This window comes from Camponotus vicinus, unplaced genomic scaffold (genome assembly GCF_025532165.1).
Source record: "Camponotus vicinus isolate PSW18456_S1 unplaced genomic scaffold, iyCamVici1.0 SCAF_12, whole genome shotgun sequence".
Lineage (NCBI taxonomy): Eukaryota > Metazoa > Arthropoda > Insecta > Hymenoptera > Formicidae > Camponotus > Camponotus vicinus.
The window spans coordinates 5,666,032-5,687,840 of NW_028141948.1; the positions used below are offsets into that span (position 1 = coordinate 5,666,032).

General features: G+C 34.1%; 1 non-coding gene and 1 pseudogene across 1 annotated transcript; both read right to left on the reverse strand.

Annotated features, from left to right (window-relative positions):
* Window positions 1-14,623: 14,623 nt before the first annotated feature.
* On the reverse strand, window positions 14,624-21,227 carry LOC145962394 (uncharacterized; annotated as a pseudogene).
* On the reverse strand, window positions 15,876-15,949 carry Trnas-gga (transfer RNA serine (anticodon GGA)). The gene has a single exon. It is a non-coding gene; the product is annotated as a tRNA-Ser (tRNA).
* Window positions 21,228-21,809: the final 582 nt, after the last annotated feature.

The following is a 21,809-nucleotide window of genomic DNA, read 5'->3' on the forward strand; positions in this document are numbered from 1 at the left end:
TGATAGAAACACTTCACGCCGTTTTTTTTCCCAGCCAAAGCTAACAGCAGAAATCACAGGAATAAACAAAGATTTAATTAAGCGTTTTTCAGTAATACTGGGGGTCATTACATGCGGTGCTTCTATTGATCCGAAAAAATTTTGCATATATTCTTATGATACTGCAAAAATGTTTGTCGACTTGTATGGGTGGTATTACATGCCAGTAACTGTTCACAAAGTTCTTCTTCATGGCGAAAAAATTATTACTGCAGCAATGCTTCCCATTGGTTTATTATCCGAGGAAGCACAAGAAGCTCGGAACAAAGATTATAAAAACTATCGAATTTACCATTCAAGGAAAATTAGTCGTTTAACTAAAAACGAGGATGTGCTACACCAATTATTAATCTCATCTGATCCATATTTATTCAGTTTACGAAAAGAACCATCAAAAAATATTTTGTCATTAAGTGAGGATGCGAATTCTCTTTTCCAAGATGAACCTGATTAATCATCTATTTAAAAAATTAATTTTATTTTTGCAATAATAATAATAATAAGAAGAAGAAGAAGAAGAAGAAGAAGAAGAAGAAGAAGAAGAAGAAGAAGAAGAAGAAGAAGAAGACGAAACGATAAGACAACAACAAGGAAAAACGCAACCACAACATGAACCAATAGACACAACAGACATAGAAGAAAAATTCGCACTAACATATATAGAATATAAGGACACAAATACAGACAACAGACCTTACATACATAAGATACCAAATAACCCACACATCAACACAACAATAGCACACATCAACGCAATCATACAAAACAAAATAAATAGCAACACAACTATGGAAGAACTTCAATCACTCATCTACACAGGAGCACTTACCACAGTAAAAATACATACTATACAGAGAGACCAACAATTAAGCAACACACAAAAGAAACTCGCAAAACCGGCATGGCAACATAGAATACAGGAAAAGATAAAAAAAATTAGAAAAGATATCGGACAACTAACACAATTTATACAAGACAAAATATCAAATAAGAAACGAAGAACAATAGGAAATATGTCAAAGCAAGAAGCAACAGAACTGCTAGATGAAAAGAAACAGAAACTACAAGCACTGGCCAAACGACTCAAACGATATAAAAAAAGTGAAAACAAGAAAACAAAACCAATTATTTAACACAAATCAGAAAAAATTTTACCAGACATTAGATAACTTAGAGACCATAACACCCCACCAAATATCAAAAATGTCGAACACTTCTGGAGCAGCATATGGTCAAACCCAATACAACACAATAGACAAGCACAGTGGATACAAACGGAAACAAACAAATACAGCACAATACAACAAATGCCCGAGATAATAATCAAACACGAAGAAGTCACTCAAACAATCAATTCCACACACAACTGGAAAGCACCCGGAAAAGATAAAATAGCCAACTTCTGGTTAAAAAGGTTTAAAGCAACACACGCACACTTAGCCAAACTATTCAACAGTTATATCACACATCCACACAAAATACCACACACACTTACACAAGGAATAACCTACCTGAAACCTAAAGACACAATGGACACAACTAACCCAGCGAAATACCGCCCTATAACATGCTTACCAACGATATACAAAATACTTACAGCAATCATAACACAGAAATTAACCGAGCACACAATACACAACAAGATAATCAATGAAGAACAGAAAGGATGTTGTAAGGGAGCCCGGGGATGCAAAGAACAATTGGTAATAGACGCAGAAATAACACATCAGGCTAAAATCAAACAAAAATCGCTGCACTTCGCATACATTGACTATCAAAAAGCCTTCGATAGTGTACCACACTCCTGGTTAATACAAATATTACAAATATACAAAGCAGACCCCAAACTAATACAGTTCTTAGTAACAGTAATGAAAAACTGCACTACACTCAACATCCGAACAAATACAGGTAATATCTCATCACAACCCATACAGATAAGACGAGGAATATATCAAGGAGATTCTTTAAGTTCTGGTTCTGTCTAGCCCTGAATCCACTAGCCAGCATGCTGAATAACACAAAATATGGATACAACATCACAGGAATATACCCACATAAGATCACACACCTACTATACATGGACGATTTAAAACTGCTAGCAGCAACGAACCATCAACTAAACCACCTACTTAAAACAACAGAAATATTTAGCACAGACATAAATATGACTTTCGGAATTGATAAATGTAAAAAGAACAGTATAATCAAGGGTAAGCAAAATAAACAAGAAAACTACATACTAGACAATAACAACAATCACATAGAGGCAATGGAAAATACAGACGACTACAAATACTTAGGATACAAACAGAAAATAGGAATAGAACACGCAAAAATTAAAGAAGAATTGAAGCAGAAATATAAGCAGAGACTAACTAAGATATTGAAGACAGAATTAATAGCAAGGAACAAAACGACGGCAATTAACATTTGCAATACCAATACTAACATACTCGTTCGGAGTGGTGAGGTGGAGCGACACGGAGCTGGAAGCACTCAACACACTCACACGATCACACTGTCACAAGTACAGAATACATCATATACACTCAGCACTGGAAAGATTCACACTGGACAGAGAGGAGGGGGGAAGAGGTTCCATAGACATCAAAAACCTAAACTACAAACAGATCGATAACTTAAGAAAATACTTCACAAAACGTGCAGAAACTAGCGACCTACACAAAGCAATCACACACGCAAACACATCAGCCACACCACTACAATTTCACAACCATACATACAATCCAACAGACAATATAACAACAACAGATACAAAAAAAGAAAACTGGAAACAGAAAATATTACACGGTAAACATCCACAGTATCTATCACAACCATACATCGACCAAAAGGCATCCAACACATGGTTAAGAAAAGGCAACATATACAGTGAAACAGAAGGATTCATGATTGCAATACAAGACCAAACAATCAACACTAGGTACTATAGTAAACACATAATCAAAGACCCCAACATAAAAACAGACAAATGTAGACTATGCAAACAACAAATAGAAACAATAGATCACATCATAGGTGGATGCACAATACTAGCAAACACAGAATACATCAGAAGACACGACAACGTGGCAAAAATCGTCCACCAACAATTAGCTATAAAACACAAACTAACATAACGACACACACCCACATACAAATACACACTACAGAATATACTGGAGAATGACGAAGTCAAACTATACTGGAACAGAAATATAACAACTGATAAAACAACACTACACAATAAACCAGACATCACATTCATACACAAAACATACGGAAAAAAACAACACAACTAATTGAAATATTCATACCAAACACAGCAAACATACAGAAGAAAACAAGAGAGAAAATTGAAAAATACATCCAACTGGCTGAAGAAATCAAAGACATGTGGCACCAAGATAAAGTAGAAATAATACCAATTATACTATCAAGCACAGGAGTCATACCACACAATATCCACCAATACACTCATGCACTACAACTACAACCAAACATATACATACAACTACAAAAATCAGTAATCATTGATACATGCTCACTCACACGGAAATTTCTAAACGCAACATAACAGCTATAAAGAAAACACGCTTGATCACGATCCGCGTATCTTTCTACTACCAACCAGACATATGTCTGAGGAAAAAAGATAATAATAATAATAATATTAATAATAAATGAAACTTAATAGATTTTAATTGCTAAATCATTATCTTTAAGTTAAAAAAAGAATTATAATTCTATTTATTTAAATTAAAAAGTTGCATTATTTTTTCCGACAGTATGCGTTCTGGCACAACTGTGCGGCGGTCGAGAGTGGGGAGTCCCTAAAATAGGGAGCTTGGAGAGTAGGATAAGCTAACGAAGCGCCGCGCTTCGGCGCTTGCTGGAGTTAGGTGTCATGGCGCGCCATTAGCGCGTAATTAAAACTGCGCTAAACGGACTTTATAATTTTATAAGAGAAAAGGAAAAGAAAAAGTTTCGAAAATTGGCGGGACGTGACAACGGAGAAACATGTGTATTATACAGTTTTTTAAAATTTTTAGTTTGTTACATTATGTATTACATGTTGTATAAATTATTCGTAAACTTATTTCTTTTAGAAATGGTCAGATATGATAGACAGTTTTGCAGACAATATTATAATGGCTACTCTCATTGCAAAAAAATTAAAATAAATTAATAATAATGTAAATTAATCGACATAATTTACATTAAATAACATAACGCATGAATAATTAAAAAAGAACATAAATGTAGATACCATGCAATGTAGATATTGGAGATAGTATTGCAGATTGTTCTGAAGATGATATAGGATTAATGTCTCCTTCATCGCACGTTGTACTTTGAATAGAAGGTACACACACATCTATCAAATCAGCATCTGTCAAATCTTGTAAACAGAAATATGATTTATTATCAAATCGGAAAACTAATCAATAATAATATATAAAAAATTTAGAAAGCAGCCGCATGGTTATAAACAAATAATTAAATATGTTATGTGTAACTTACGCACTACCATCCGCGTTTAGCTCTTATTGCCCGTTTAAATTTAAGTTTATGTTTTAATACACAGAGCCTAATTTCTTATAGTTATTTAAATATGTTATGTTACGTCCTAACGTTTCTCACTCTCTATTCCTTAGAATAGACTTTTCACCCTTGTGGTCAAAGACGAGGACCGGTTGAACATTCAATAATTCAATAAAATCAAAGACAAAATATGTTTAGGGTAGGAGAGCGTAGGGAAAATTCCTTTATTATAAAGCTCACTTGGAAGAATAGTTAGATGCTGCATAGATGTTCGATCAATCGTAATAAAATTCTTGAGTTGGATTTAATTCGCTAATATCCGATTATTATTTGCAGATCGCGAGTGACGAAGAAGATGGAAAAGAAAATCTTTAAGTATAAAGGAAGTTGGTGTTACGTCCCGTCACAAAAATTTTTACTTTGAATATATAATCACTATCAAACTGCATTATATTACTTTATATATCTCCACTCTTTAAATTTTGCTTTATATAATCAATCAACTTACTATTCATATTATCCTATATAATCAGAGAAAATATTATATCAATCTACCAGTGCTCTATTATAATATACGATTGCGTAGTATAATATATAATCCTGCCGCAAACGTGCGGTAATCATGCAAAGTTTTCTAATGCACGATTTCTTTATATTAATTAAATATTATAAAATACAATCCCACCGCGTGATTGACAAAATTAGATTGCCGAAATTCTCAAATATTCTATAATCCCTTCGCAATTATCGAATCTATTAAAGGAACTCAAATATCTTAAAATCCCACCGCGATTATTGAATCTAATAAGGGAAAAGTTAAATTCAACCTTTCATAATTCTATAAGAGAATATATTCAAGACTTCCTTCCTGCCAGAGACGATAACCTAAAATATATATGCCTCCTTACATAACCTCACTCAAAGTATTATTGACTCTAATTAAAGTCATTAAAATAATGTAGTAAAATTGCAAAAGAATATTACCAAGTAGACGCTAAATTACATAATGCTTCAAAACTAATGCTAATAAAAAAGGAGATGCACGTATATGTATCGTTGCTCGATGACAGAAATATATTCATGAAGTCTTGCCGGAACGAAAATCAAATCCACCTGAAAGAAAAATAATATTAGAAGGGATTTAAATTACAAAAGTTAATTTTTACGCATGCAATATTATAAGTCGCTATAAAGTGCTCAAGGCTAAGATGCGAGCAGCGCGTTATCTCTTGGTATGCATAAGCATCCGGTGCTCGCAGACGCTTACGTCACTTATATACGCACTTCGCTAAGCAAAAAATATTCATCGAATAAATTCTCAAGGCATAATGCAGCTAAGACTAAGGCTGTGTTCCGATATTCACTGCCAGTACTGATAGTACTGCCAACAGCGTTTCGATATATGTCGCAGTAAGCTTTCGGAACACTTTCGCGTACATATGACGTCATACATTTTGACGTCAGTTCCTGCTTTCGTTACTGCCGTTCGCGAGGTGAGGCATCCACAGTAGAAAGATGGCGGCGCACATGGAACAAGTGTGTCTCATAGACGCTGAAAGTAATAAGGAGTACACTATTCTCATAAATACTGAAGATGCAGAAAAAGCACGAAAAAGTACGAAGACAATGATTGCAATATTTTCATAAATCTGAATTGTTATAAATCAGACTATAATTCAAGAGTCTGAATCTGAAGGATAAAAGTCTGAACGCAATAATTGTGTATAAAGTTAAAATAATATTAACAATTATTTTAACTCATATATTCCCACTAAACAAAATTTCCTTTCATCAACATTGCAATAACGTTAGATTTAAGCTGTGCGACCTTTTCCGTGTCGTCCCAGAGACGATTATGCAACGTCGCCACAACTTGAAATGTCCTCACGCATTTACTGTTCCTATGGAACGTTCCATTTGCAACGTTTGTGAAACGTTTGTAAAACATACATAAAACGTCACTGAAAAGTTCATTCGAAACGTTCCATTTGCAACGTTTGTGAAACGTTTGAGAAACTTATGTAAACCGTTATTGTAAAGTTCGTGCACAACGTTCCACATGTAACGTTTTTTAAACTTTGCTAAACATACAGTCGGATTATTGCCAAAACCAGAGATAACTCCATTTTTCCATTATTTGAGTTAAGGGATAAAAAGATGACATTTTTTGTAACCTTTTCCTGTAGAAAATGTCATATCATTTTTATTCCTTAACTCAAATAATGGAAAAAATGAAATTATTTGGGTTTGGCAGCAACATTTTAATTTTCAATTGTATAAGGTATTACACGTTATACTGCAATATATTGATATACATATAATATATTTATTTATATTATTTCTTATATATTAGGGTTGGCAAAAAACTTATTTTTTTTATTTTAAACAAAATCATTGTTTTTTTGTTTAGAACAATGTTTTTTGTTTTATTTGTGTTTTTAAGTAAAGTAAAAAAACATGTTTTAAACAAAAAAAGCATGTTTTATACAAGCAAAAAACACTTAATAGCTTTGATCTGTGTAAATATTTAAATTTTTCGCTAGCGTTAAACTGTAAATAACATTGCCAAAATTGACAACGCTATTTACCGCTTCGAAACAAATGCAGGCGTGAACGTGCAAAATGTGGGCAAATGCACACATATTTTTGGTTACTTCGGAATTTCAATTTGGAGTCTACCGTATCAATTTTACTGTTTGGTTTTGTTCTTGAATTTATTAGTTACCAGTTTATTAGTTACCAGTCGACATAGAGTACATAAGTACATACTACATTCTGCAACTCAACACGAAGTAGGTAAGTGGCGATAATGCAAATGCAGTGTTGTTATTGTTGTTAGGTTGTGATCGGACCGAGTATGTAAACGCCTATAAAGGGTGTCAAACTCACCGGAACGCAGGTTGCGACGAGTTCCGCTTACGGTCGCCAGTTACTTTTACCTTTATAAGTAACAAGGCTTTATAAGTAACAAGGTAAAGAGATATGATCCTCCGGGGGCAGTCGTCCTTCCTGCAGGAAGTACTCTCCGCTCGCGCCGGTCCACGCCGAAGATCCTCAGAATTCTCCTTGTCGTGGAATGTTAGCCTCTCTCGTCCTTTGGCCGTCCCTGGTCGACACTCTGGGATTACCAGGGTCAACTCCTGATACGCCGGGGAAATTGTGGAGAGGATTATGAGAATGTTCGCGCACTCACTCAGAGACACAGAATTAGCTGTTATAAAACTCTTTAATAATGATGCGCTATACAATTCTTTTGTGAGCTACAATTACCCTACGCGTGGTACAACGCTTTTAAGCGCACTCGTGTCGACGCGTATGTCTATTTCGCGAATGATGCGAACGGGTTATATTACGACTCTTACTAACGATCTTAACTCGTTTAGAAGTTGTCGCGCACTGAGCTCTCGAGTCCTCGCGTCCTCGCCTTTTATCCTCTCGGTCTTCAGTAGGCGCCCTACCATCGGCCGTCCGGCCAATCGTCGCGACGCTCCCACCGCGAAGCTCTCGGCCAATCGCGTCATTCTCCGGGCTGGCGTCCACGCGATCACCTCGCTCCTCGCAATTACTTCCAATATAATGTTATTTGTTCCCAAACATGTACCGTTAAGATATTTCGCTCTTACTACATGTAATTCAGGCATGCTTGTATTCGCCTCGAGCATACTTCGCGTTTCCGACATAGAGTTCGATTTCCATGCTATTGTCAATTCCATTGTTATTACAACAATGCGCTTTCGATAGCTCATACAATAATATCGCTCTACCGCATATCGCATCGGCTTAAAATATAATAATGCTTTTTATATTCCTAGCTATATAAAACTATATATTAGGTGCGCAACTAAGTTCTCGCTGTTTTTTTTATGAAAATGCAACTTTATTGTGAAAAAATGGTTACAAATGAATCATTCAAAGTATTGCCCATCGCTAGCTACAACTTTTTCCCATCTTTCTGGCAGAGCTCGAATACCGTTACGGTAAAAGTGTTCATCTTTTGAGGCTATCCACGAATCAAGCCATTTTTTGATGTCTTCATATGAGCGGAACTGCTGATCAGCCAGACCATGTGCCATCGAACGGAACAAGTAATAATCGGACGGCGCAATATCTGGGGAATATGGCGGGTGGGGTAGGACTTCCCATTTGAGCGTTTCCAGGTAGGTTTTAACGGGTTTGGCAACGTGAGGCCGAGCGTTGTCATGCTGTAGAATCACTTTTTCGTGCCTCTGCTCGTATTGTGGCCGTTTTTCGCGCAGTGCTCGGCTCAATCGCATCAATTGAAGTCGATACCGTTCCCCAGTGATGGTTTCGTTCGGTTTCAACAGCTCATAATAAATAACACCGACCTGGTCCCACCAAATACACAGCATAACCTTCGCAGCGTGAATATTCGGCCGAGCCGACGACGTAGAAGCATGACCGGGCAGTCCCCATGACTTTCTTTTCTTTGGGTTGCTGTAATGAATCCATTTTTCATCACTCGTCACGATGCGATGAAGAAAACCCTTCCTTTTTTGCCGCTGGAGCAGTTGTTCACAGGTGAAAAAACGACGCTCAACGTCCCTTGGCTTCAAATCATAAGGAACCCAAGTTCCTTGCTTTTGAATCATTCCCAACGCATGCAATCGCTTGGAAATGGCTTGGCGGGTAACTCCTAATGCTGATGAAAGCTCTTGTTGCATTTGGCATGGATCCTCATCGAGCAATGCCTCCAATTCAGCGTCTTCGAAGGTTTTTGGCCTTCCTTCACGCGGACGGTCGTCAACATCGAAATCACCGTCTTTGAAGCGACGGAACCAATCACGGCACGTTGTTTCACTTAGAGCAGCATCTCCGTAAACTTTGTGGAGCTCTCGATGCGCTTCAGCCGCCGTTTTCTTCGAATGAAAGAAGAAAATCAACACTTCCCGCAAATGACGATTATTTAGCACAAAATCAGACATTTTCACACAACCAAAAGTATATGACGCCAAAACAAAATAACTACTGTGTCAAAACGGTTTGTTTACGCTTGGTACCATATGTCTAAGCTTGGTTCATGACGTTTTGGATATGTCGAAATCGACCAACACTTATTGGTGGCGCAATCTATTGACAAACAGCGGGAACTTAGTTGCGCACCTAATACATAAAAATAAACTTCGTTATGATTTTATCTATCATATTATTTTTATAATCTATACTACGCATGAAATAAACTAAATAGAATAGCATCAATCATATAACGATTAATTACTTCTAATGATTCTAACAAGAGTCGAGTGTAATTATAAAAGTAATTATTTTCTGTAATTATAACTTATTCTGAATTAAAATCATATCTTTACTAAAATAAATTACAGTCTGATCTTCCTCGTGAAAGATTGATCCCATAAAATAAAATAAACATAAATGGTACGCTATTACATAACGCCTATTTATCCCGCGTCTATATCTTGCGTTAACAAATGTATTTTATATATGAGTTTTTTATCGTTCTATTGATTACTTAATAATTTACTGTACAAGACCTTAAATACTATCCGGGTAATCTTGTCTCGCTCTATCATACGCAATCCACTAGTGCAATCGCATGCAACGGCAATTCTAGTCTTTCGTCCGGGAGACCCGCGATCCCTTCGCCTGTAATATCCGTCCGACGGCTATTATCAATTGGAATCGTCTCCTTTACGACTGACTCACGCAATTCAGTCGATCCACGCCTTGTATCGCGCGTGTGACAGTTCTTCGTTCGAACGACGATCACTCGGCCGCCTTATCTCTCGATCAAATTGTGTTCTCTGTATTGGCATGCATGTATCGCGACCTCCCGTCTGCAATCCACTGGTTACCCGGATCCTAAGTCTACTTATCCTAAATTAAGTCTTTATTTATTCTAGTTATATATATTTAATATTCTCAGGGTGATCTCGCTGTGCTGGTCGATGGTCTTGGCTCCGCCGCCTCGCTCGCCGGGCCCCCGGCCGCACTTGTGGCTGTCGGTCGCAAGGTTAGGTTTTCAGTTGTACTATAATTTAAAGTACTATTTGATTATTTTCAATATTTTACTTATTTACTTACACTTTCGATCACATTCTTTCAGTTCTTAACAAATACATAATGACGGGAAGGTAGAAAGATTCAATATGGTGTAATTTCACTAATTTCATTGAAATTAAAGAACATAACAGATCTGTCAAAGCAAGATGTAAAAAATGCGATACAATTATGGTAGGATTGGTCGCTAGAATGAGGACACATGTGAAGAAGTGTAACTCTACAATAGTTAATGTTGATGAAGATAACGCTTCTGATAGCAGCAGCATCCGTTCCCGGTCCCCGTTTCGCTTAAGTTAGTACATAATTGTTCGAGATTACGTTCAAAACGGCGAGAAGGGCGATAATCGCGCTTAAATTGCCGCGCGCCCAATAACGTGTGCTATGACGCGGCTCGAGCAAATCGCGGGCCCCGAGCCTGTCGTCATAGCGCGTCAATCACGTCGTTGGTCGATATCACCGGCGGCCTATCAGGAGCGGCCCGTTGGCGGTCAACCGCCACAACACAATATTTATGATCGAACAATTAATGCCCTTCCAGAAAGTTCCTAAAAGACTTCCAAATAAACAGTTTTTAAACAAAACTGTCGTCGGGAAAGTCGTCGACATCTCGAGAAGCCGGGATTCTTATGGAAGGGCACTCTGAAATAAATACGCCGCGCGCAAGGGCCGCCTGGCACAACTCCGAGTATTTCCGACGCGTGTACGTTATATCTGCCGATTAAAAATTCTTCGCAAATTTCTCAGTTCGACCAGAGGGGAGGCTCTTCTCAAATTCTCGCCGAATATTTCCGTTGCTCGCGGATTTTAGTCGTGAATGATCCTGTAAAGTAATTGGTTAGTGTAAATTCATGCTCGTGTGAATAAAAAAGTTGTGTCGTTAAAGGAAAGAAAACTGATTTATTCAGCAAACCGCATCCTTGCTCACGCGAACTCCTTTTAACCTTCTCGCGCGCGGATCTCGCTCCGCGTACTCCGCTCCCTCGCATACATAATTGCTGAAAAATATAGAGACAGAAGTGTCAAATCATAATAATATATAGTATACATAACATATTCTATTTTCTATTTGGTATCATTAAAGCATTGAACATTGACTACCTATATAGTAATTTTCGCGTAACTTTTTACTTTTCTCTTGACTGACAGTTTTTAATATTTTCTTTACAGCGGCAGCGATAGATACAGTCACACATACTTTACCATCAACATCAAGATTTACAATATCCACGCTAACACAGTCCAAATTGAGGTCAATGGATATGGAACCATTTATTGTGAGAACATCAATTGCAAACAAGAAAAAATTTGACATACAGATAGCTAAATTTATTTACGCCACAAACTCGGCCTTCAGACATGTGGAACACCCAGAGTTTATAAAATTAATAAACTTGTTGCATCCTGGCTATAAACCGCCTTTAAGACGTCAAATCGCAAACGAACTACTAAATGAAGTATTTGACTCAGAGTTGGTAAAAATAAAAGACTGTTTAAATGGAAAGAGTGTTTGTATGGCTCAGGATGGATGGAGTAACATTCACAATGATTCTATAGTGTGTATATCAGTGACAGATATCATTGACGAAACTGTGCATTTATGCGATACTATTGATACCGAAGATAATAGCCATACCGCGGAGTACTTGCTAAATTTGGCAGTAACTTCAATCAAAAGTTGTCAAAAACATAGTTGCAGAGTTAGAACCTTTGTGACCGATAATGCAGCAAACATGCGTAAAATGAGAGAACAATTGGCAATGTGTGAAGAACTTGGCATGCCTGACATTATTACTTATGGATGCTACGCACATATTTTAAATCTTCTTGCGCACGACATTGAAATTCCAGGAATCAAAGGACACATTAAAAAAATTATGAAATACTTTCGAAACACACATTTTGCCGCTGCTAAGTGTAAAGAAGCAGGTGGAAAAGCTTTAGTGATGCCACAAGATGTTCGATGGAATACCTTGGCCGATTGTCTGGAATCATATATTAGTAACTGGCATATTTTGTCTAAAGTTTGCACTGATAATCGAGTAGCAATTAGCTCGGATATTTCATCCAAAGTTAATGCTATGGATTTAAAAATTAAAGCAATGGATTATTTGGAAAAACTAAAAGTAATTTCAGTCGCTTTAGACAAAATTCAACGAAATTGCTGTACAATTGGCGAGGCCACAGAAATTTGAATCGAAATAATAAATCATTTTAAACTTCAACAGAACAATTTTTTGGAGTCTGATCTTAATTGTGTTCTGCAGCGTTTCCAAATGGCAATGACGCTTGCACATTATTTAGCAAATTTGCTAGATCATCGATTTAGAGGACTTCAGTTAAGCCAAGAACAATTAGATGAAGCAATGGAATATGTCAATTCGTATCACCCTGCAGCCATGCTTGACATAATGTCTTACTGAGCAAAAACTTCTCCGTTTAAAAATTATCTTTTTTTCTGAGGAATCCATTAAAAATGTTAAGCCGATAACATGGTGGCTTGCGCTAAAAATTAATGTCAATACTGTAACGTTCGACTTGATAACACAACTCCATACAGCAATTGCTTCTTCTGCTGGCATAGAAAGGCTGTTCTCAGCTTTTGGTTTAGTGCACATAAAATTGAGAAACAGATTAGGCATAGAAAAAGCTTCCAAATTAGTAACAATTTTGAAGGCACTCAACAAAAAAGGTGAAGTTGATCAAACTGAACATAAGATTGAGACTGAGCTGACTGAGTCTGTATAATCTGATCTTTTAAAAGTTTTTTTTTTAGTTGAGTAGTAGAAAAAACAAAAAACTACTATTCTTTGTTAATATATATAAAACTATATTCTTTATTTTATTTTGAGTTATTAAATTTAAAAGAAGGTATTAAAAAAAACCTAATATATGTAATATGCAATGACTGCAATGCAATTGCAATATGTTATCGTTACCGTTCATTTTTTTGTACTTAAATGTTTACTTTCTTTTTAGTTAAAGGATTTTATTTTTAGTTAAAGGACGTTTTATTTATTTGCAATGGGTGCTAAAATGCAATGTGTTATGGTTTATTTTTTTATAGTTTGTAGTTTTTAGATGAAAAAGAAGAATTGAGGTTTTTATTTTTCTTTTATTTATAATTTATGTTGAGAGTTAAGCATGAGGTTACTTAATAAGAATAGGAAAGAAACCAAAGTATTATATATTAAATATTATTAACTAGAACTTTTTTTTAGAACTACTGATCTGCTATGAGTTATGTACTATTAATTTAAAATGCTAAAATGTAAAATGTAAAGTCAGTCAATATCTTCTAAGTAATCTTTATTGTATTGATTGTTATTTAATATCCAAAAATAAATATTCTGCTAAAATAATACTCATCTTATCATTTTTATTTTATTATTTATATTTTTATATCTATATGTTACATAAATATAGATAAAAAACTAAAAACACTAAAACAAAAACTTTTTTGCAACATACACATCTATTAGTTTTTGTTTGCTTTTGATTTTTTTTACAATTTCTTTTCCAAATAATCATATATTTTATTTGCGATATTTTAAACAGTTCTAAATAGTAGTTTAAAACAGTTTAAAACAAAAATGTTTAAAACAGTTTTAAACACATTGTTTAAAACATGCCAACCCTGTTATATATTAATATTTATGAATTACATTTTATATATCTTAAAGTTTTATAATATTTTGTAGGCAATGTATTATTATTATTTTAATCCACGCGCGCAAACAGCGAGTTGCCTCTTGCGTCGCTAACGATAGCTAGGGAAGAAAAGGCGCGGGAGAGGGCAGTCGTCGAGATGTGCTCGCTACGCTCACAGCATGTACTTAACCTCAATAAAGATCTTTTGAAGAATCTAGAAACTGACTACGCCCGACCGGACTAAGAGAGTCTCCCGACAATTTAATTTTTTAAATTTAATTGCATAAAAGTTACTTAAAAAATACGAATAAATTTAAAAATATTATCACGTATCTCCATATATATCTAGTCATAAATTTTGGTGTTCTCCTTCTGCATCTCGGCCTGTAACAGATAGATTCAATAGTGTTATGGAAAATATATTTTGAAAACAATATCATTAATTTACAATACACACACACACACACACACACACACACATACACACATATATATATATATATATATATATATATATAAATGAAAAATATACCTGCTTCTCTCAGATATCTAGTTTTTGCGTATTTAAACCATGTGGATACATGATCTTGAAAATTTTTATTCGTGTCATTAGGAAAATGTTTTCTTATTGCACTTATAAATATGATAATAAAAGGTTATATATATTTTCATAATTAAAAAAAAAGAAATTTACCAAAAAATATAACATTATTCTTTTAATTTTTTTTAGCAGGTAAGAAAAACGGTAGCAAACAAATGAAATGCCTAACTTCCCTTTGCGCTGCCAACGGCGCAGTCGGGAGTTAAAAATAAAAGTAAGAAAATCTTGACTTCTACATACTTTTTAAAATTTCCATTGTATGTAATGAGCTCAATTGATAATTTCCCTTGCGCCCAAACCAAGAGCATTTAGATCCCAGCTTATTGGTAAATAGTCCAATCAATGGTATTTCTCCAATCCATTTTTACTTAAAACTTGGGCAATATTTCCTCCTAATAAATAGAAGAACATTTCCTATACAAAAAATAAAAATAGTTTATGTTTCGTGTAGCATATAGGACTTCATTTTTAATGTAATTATAATTTTAAATTATTTAAGTATATTTTACTAAAAGAATTCATACCAATTGTTTTGATGCGGTTATATTTGCTCTCAAGTTATTGTCAAACTTTAACAATGTCCTATATTTATTATAAGGTTTTGTAGGAATTATATTTGTCGTACTCTGTATAATATTTGGGTTTGCTGCAGCAGCTGCGTTTGAAGCAACATTGATATTAATTCGAGAGTCTAATTGTTTTAAGAACTCATTTTGCTGTTCTACCATTTTCCTAGTTGCCAAAACATTGTGTAATATTTTTAATATTACGTGGTTATCTGAAAAAAATAGTATTTGTTAAAGATGTCCAGAGAAAGATAGGGATGTATGTGGGAGGAGGTCGGACGTGTCTTTACGCCCATTTGATCAACGAGCGACCGAATCCATCCGCAACGGCATCGACGCATATCCTGTGGAGAGAGCATTCACACACTTTTCAGCCTAACGAATAATTGCTAGAAAACAATATTTGCAGACTAGAAAAATATGTGAGGCGCAAGTGGCTGGATCGGGAATCGAACCCGAGTCTTTCGCTTTCCGGGCAACTGCTCTAGACCACTGAGCTATCCAGACCTCACACCTAATGCTGCTTTTTAACACAGTGATATGCGACTCTAGAGCGATGTTGGTATCTCGCTCGATGGATGCAATGCCGATTGCCATGGAGGATCCTTGAAAAGGTCGCTCGCTGACCAAATAAGTGCCGGTGGAGGTATTCGCGTGCATGCTGGCTTCCGACTGGCCTTCCGTATGAAACGGCACCGACGAGCACAACGCCGTAGAGTGACCACATCCCCCAAGATCCCTCTAGTATATAATAAAATCCCCACTGTACCAAATAGCAGTGGCGGATGGACTAAGATAGGGCCGGGGCAGGCCTCCAGATAATTAAATAAATATTTTGTAAAAGTAAGATTAAAGTAAGATTAAAATAAGATTAAATAAATATTTTGTAAAAGTTACATGAAAAAAAGTAAAATGTAAGTTTTTATGTAAGTTTCACATTTTTACACTTAGCTTATTATTTAATAAGGTATAAACATCCCAACAATTTTTTAGATATTAAAATTAATAATACCTGTTCGTAAATCTTCAATAATAATGTAACCCGGAATTGTAAAATTCTCATCTCTATTTATCATTATAGCAGCAATATTATTTTCTTGGACTAAACAAAATAAAATTTACCTATCATTTTCGTTTTATACTTTAATTTCTAAGAAATATATCTTCTTTGTCGACTTCATCTACTATTGCGGTTGAAGTGCCATTATTGTCATTGAAACCACCCCCTCCTTCAATGATAACAATATCTTTTTCGGTATTTATATTATTATAGTTCCGTTCCTCATCTTTGTGTATTGACAAATCTACATGTGCAAAAACTAGGTAAATATGAAATAAAAAAATATTGTTCATAGTTAAAAAATAATAAATAATAATAACCATTATTGAGTTCTTGTGGAAGCAAAACTGGTGCTGTTTTATCATGAAGTAATTCATCGCATGGATCTAAAAAATAGTAATACACATGTAAGCGCGCGTGTGTTAAATGTTGTGTATTTTTTGGAAAATGAGGGTCATATTAGTGGTATTTATTTGAATTTATTTTCAATAATTAATACATCTTACCTGTCCGTATATCGTGAGAAATTGTTATCGAAGGAGGCGGTGTCATTCTCTGTGGGTCGTTATCGGAATTGTCACTGACATCTTGGCTCTTATGCTTTCTTCTACGATTACCTTTCCCTAGCTGGGAACATGATGTTTCCGTATCTGAATTTAATTTTCTTTTCGCGTAATTTAATGCCTTCTGATAGGAGTCTGCAATTGGAGAAAGTTACAGTAGAAAAAAAAGAAATATTTTTAATGCATTTAGGACTGAAACCATTATTCATGCTCTGCTTTAAGAGGATCCTAGCGACGGGCGAACTCCGACGGATTAGCGCCCCCATCTAAACGTAACTAAAAATGTTGATAATATCGATAATATCGACATTTTTAGTTCCGCCATTACCGACATTATTATTGAAACATGCATAATATAATAGAAAATGCAATCTTTTGCATTGCGTTCAATATATTGAAATGAGATAATATCAAATTTTTATTGATTTATATATACATGCATATATATAATATATTTTATATATGTATAAAATATATATACATATATATATTAAATATATTATATATTATATATATGTAAATATATTATATATATAATTGTATATGTAAATGTTTATATACTTGTAATATCAATTTACAAACATTTACACATTACATTATATATTTATCTCATCGCGAATATGAATAGAATAATGAATTTATTCATTTTTTCAATTTACAATTTCTGAATATAGAGTAGGCCCATCCATCGCCCATTCTTGTGAGATGCAATATACCTTTTTTGTCTCTCCAATTTTAATTAACGAAGATAATCTTTACATTGAAATTTTTTTAGATCGCCTCTGGGACAAATATATTCTTTAATTACCACAGCGCTCATGCAAGCCGCATCTGGTATAAAATATTTTTAAAAACCAGCACACACGAATAGATCGCCTCTGGGATAAATATTTTTTAATTACCACAGCGCTCATGCAAACCGCATATGGTATAAAATATTTTTAAAAACTAGCACACGAATAGATCGCCTCTGAGATAAATATTTTTTAATTACCACAGCGTTCATGCAAACTACATCTGGTATAAAATATTTTTAAAAATCAGCACACGAATAGATCGCCTCTGGGACAAATATTTTTTAATTACAACAGCGCTCATGCAAACCGCATCTGGTATAAAATATTTTTAAAAACCAGCACAAAAGAATAGATCGCATCTGAGATAAATATTTTTTAATTACCACAGCGTTCATGCAAACAGCATTTGGTATAAAATATTTTTAAAAACCAGCACACGAATAGATCGCCTCTGGGATAAATATTTTTTAATTACCACAGTGCTCATGCAAACTGCATCTGGTATAAAATATTTTTAAAAACTCGCACACGAATAGATCGCCTCTGGGATAAATATTTTTTAATTATCACAGCGCTCATGCAAACCGCATCTGGTATAAAATATTTTTAAAAACCAGCACACGAATACATCGCCTATGAGACAAATACTTTTAAAAGCAGCTAGCTCACTAATAAATCGTCTCTGCCACTAACTACTACAAATATATATATATATATATATATATATATATATATCTTTGACCATAGAGTATACTAGACTAACTACTATATATATATATATATATATATATATATAGTAGTTAGTCTAGTATACTCTATGGTCAAAGATTACATACTTTATATGTATATATATATATATGTATATATATATATATATACATATAAAGTATGTAATCTTTGACCATTTGTCAAAGATTACATACTTTATATGTATATATATATATATGTATATATATATATATATACATATAAAGTATGTAATCTTTGACCATAGAGAGGCAAGCGTTTGACATTATACTTACACACCATTATATGAACACTATAAAATAAATAAATATGTACTATATATATTTTACTTTCATTACTATAATCGACACGTTATAACTTAAATTAAAATTTTTATTTCGTACTTTTTCGATTTGAAAATAATTGCAATGAATTAATGAGATTTTTGCGATTAAAATGACACGACATAAATCGGATCATTTTTAATTATATATATAATTAAAATTTAATAATTAATTTGATTAAAAATGATCTGATTTATGTCATGTTTGGTGTCATTTTAATCGCAAAAGTCTCATTAATCTATTGCAATTATTTTCAAATTGAAAAAATGCGAAATATAAAAATTTTATTTTTCACAATAAGTTGACATGTATACATATGAAGATAAGAAAAACGAGCCTGCGAGCGAGACTTCGGAACTCTTTGATGACTCGTCATCTCGCTTGCTCCTTACTCCTTCTCGCTCTCGTTTCGAATCGGAGACCTTTCCTTATCTATAACAACTGTTAGAGATTTAAAATTATATTGTTTCTTTCCCTCTTGCATGCGTGTGACAATAATTTATATATACGCATTATTATTATTGTGTTCCCTCTCATATTTTTTCTTTCGTTTTCTCGATCATATGCTCATTCTGTCTCTTTCTAATTTCTCGCTCATTACATATCGCCTAGCTTCATGCTTCACACATACACGGTTACACATGTTGCGTTTCTCTCTCTCTCTCTCTCTCTCTTTCTCTTTCTCTCACTCTCTTTGTCTCTGTTTATTTGCTCGGTATTATATTCTTTCATTCGCTCATGTCACTTTTACTTTTTTGATTCTTGTTTCTCTATATGGAAATAGTTTTTTATATGTATGCATTTTTATTCTATAATAAATATAAAATATTTGTCTCTCTTTCTCTCTGTTTTGTTATAATAAATACATCTATATAATAGAATTTATATATATTTTTTACATTTACAATAGAATAATCTTTATGATAATTGATCACAATTTACAACTATTTACCAAGAATAAAGTTTAGTAAAATCAATTTACATCAAATATGTATATTAATAAAATCACTACTACGAGTTACCTCGACATATGATATAATAATAAAATTTACAAATTTTATTGTAGGAAAATTTTGTTTTTTTGACAAATATAGACTAGTTCTTATAAATTATAAATACATACTTATCAGCTATAAGAATCATGTGACTATTATTATTGTATTGTATGAAATAAATAATTGAAATAAACTTGTATGTACTTGTTTTATTAAACATGTATAAGCATATTCAATTTTATGATTCTTATAGCTGATAAGTATGTATTTATAATTTATAAGAACTAGTCTATATTTAAAAAAATATATAGATAATAAATGGTCCGTATGATAAAATCAAATCAACAAATATTAATAGGCTTAATGGACCACGTAATAGGTCTAGAATATGCGAAATACAGATTACTGTAGAAACATATGCTGAAGCATGTATAATCAATTTATTAAATGTGACAAACGCTGCGTTTCGATTCACATCGGATCATTTTCAATGTCGTATAATGAAATAATAACCGTCGACATGGAATACAAGTCAAAAAATGAAAACATAATAATGATATATACATAAGTTTCGGAAGCGCAAAAACGCGAGAATTGCGCTGTTTACAAAGTCAAGAGAGTCGAAGCAAATACGCAACAAACCCGATAATACGAAATGGCAATTGAATAAAAGCGCAAACACAAATTTCATGATCAGAATCGCAAATAAAAAATCGCAAAGAAAAAACATTAATTAATGAATCCGCAACGTAGCCAAGGAAATGAGCCGCTCACCTCAAAAGCAAAAGAACGGGGTAATATTCCATCCACCTTTCCTATCCAGTCGAGAGAAAAAAACGTAATCCAATGGTCCGTAAATAAAAAAGTTAATAATCTTAATGGTCCAATCCTTATAAATGGTGGAAAATTGTGAAAAAGCCCTAAGAGGTGATAGCCTGTAAAAGAAAGCAAGCAGAGCAACACACTCCAAGGATACAACACGGAGTCAAAAATCAAAGGAAATAAATAGTTAAAATATAAAAAATTCTTGAAATGAGAATGGAGAGAAATACGTACAAGTTAATGAAAATGGACGCAGTCTAAAATTCTCTAAAAGTATCTCACAACGGTGCGTAAATGCCACGCACATCCTCGCGGTATGTTGAAATATTATCATAAAAATTTTTATTTTGTATCAATTTTTTAGTATGATGATTCGTTTGTATTATTTCTCGATTAATTTGTAAAATTTGTACTAAGTCTTTTTTTACTATTCGCCGCAAATGTCTTTTACTTGTAAAATACTTCTTGATTTTAGTCATTATTTATACTACACAGTTATATAGAAGTTTATTATTTACACACTTTATATCCAATATATAATGGTTAGAAAATTATAATAAACGAGAATGTTATAAGAGTACACCGCATGCGGCACGAGAATGGTCGTGTGTCACGTGTTTATATTAAGCCCCGTTCACGTAGGAACAAATCTAGCCAACTTTTGTCGAGCTGACATATCAGCCGACAAGTTATGCCCCTACGTAAACGGGACTGTAAAAATATCAATTAATACGTTCGGTGAATTCTGCAAGTCACTCGCATTATTAAAATCCATTTTTTATAACACCACTGATATTGGGTATGTAACTGCGTTAATGCAAGATCGAGCCGGCTAGCACCGCACGCACACAGCAAGAACTGCTTGGGCTGCGTACATTAGCGAAAAGGACACACGGGGAGGGGATAGCTTTCAACTGTTTAGGCCAGTGATGTACAATCGAGGGAATTATTCCCTCGCGAGAGCCTCCGTGCGTATGCGTAAACTGACGTCACAGTTATCGTATATTATCGTATAACTCTCTTGGTCAACGCTCGTTTAGACCAAAGGCCGGCAAACGTGT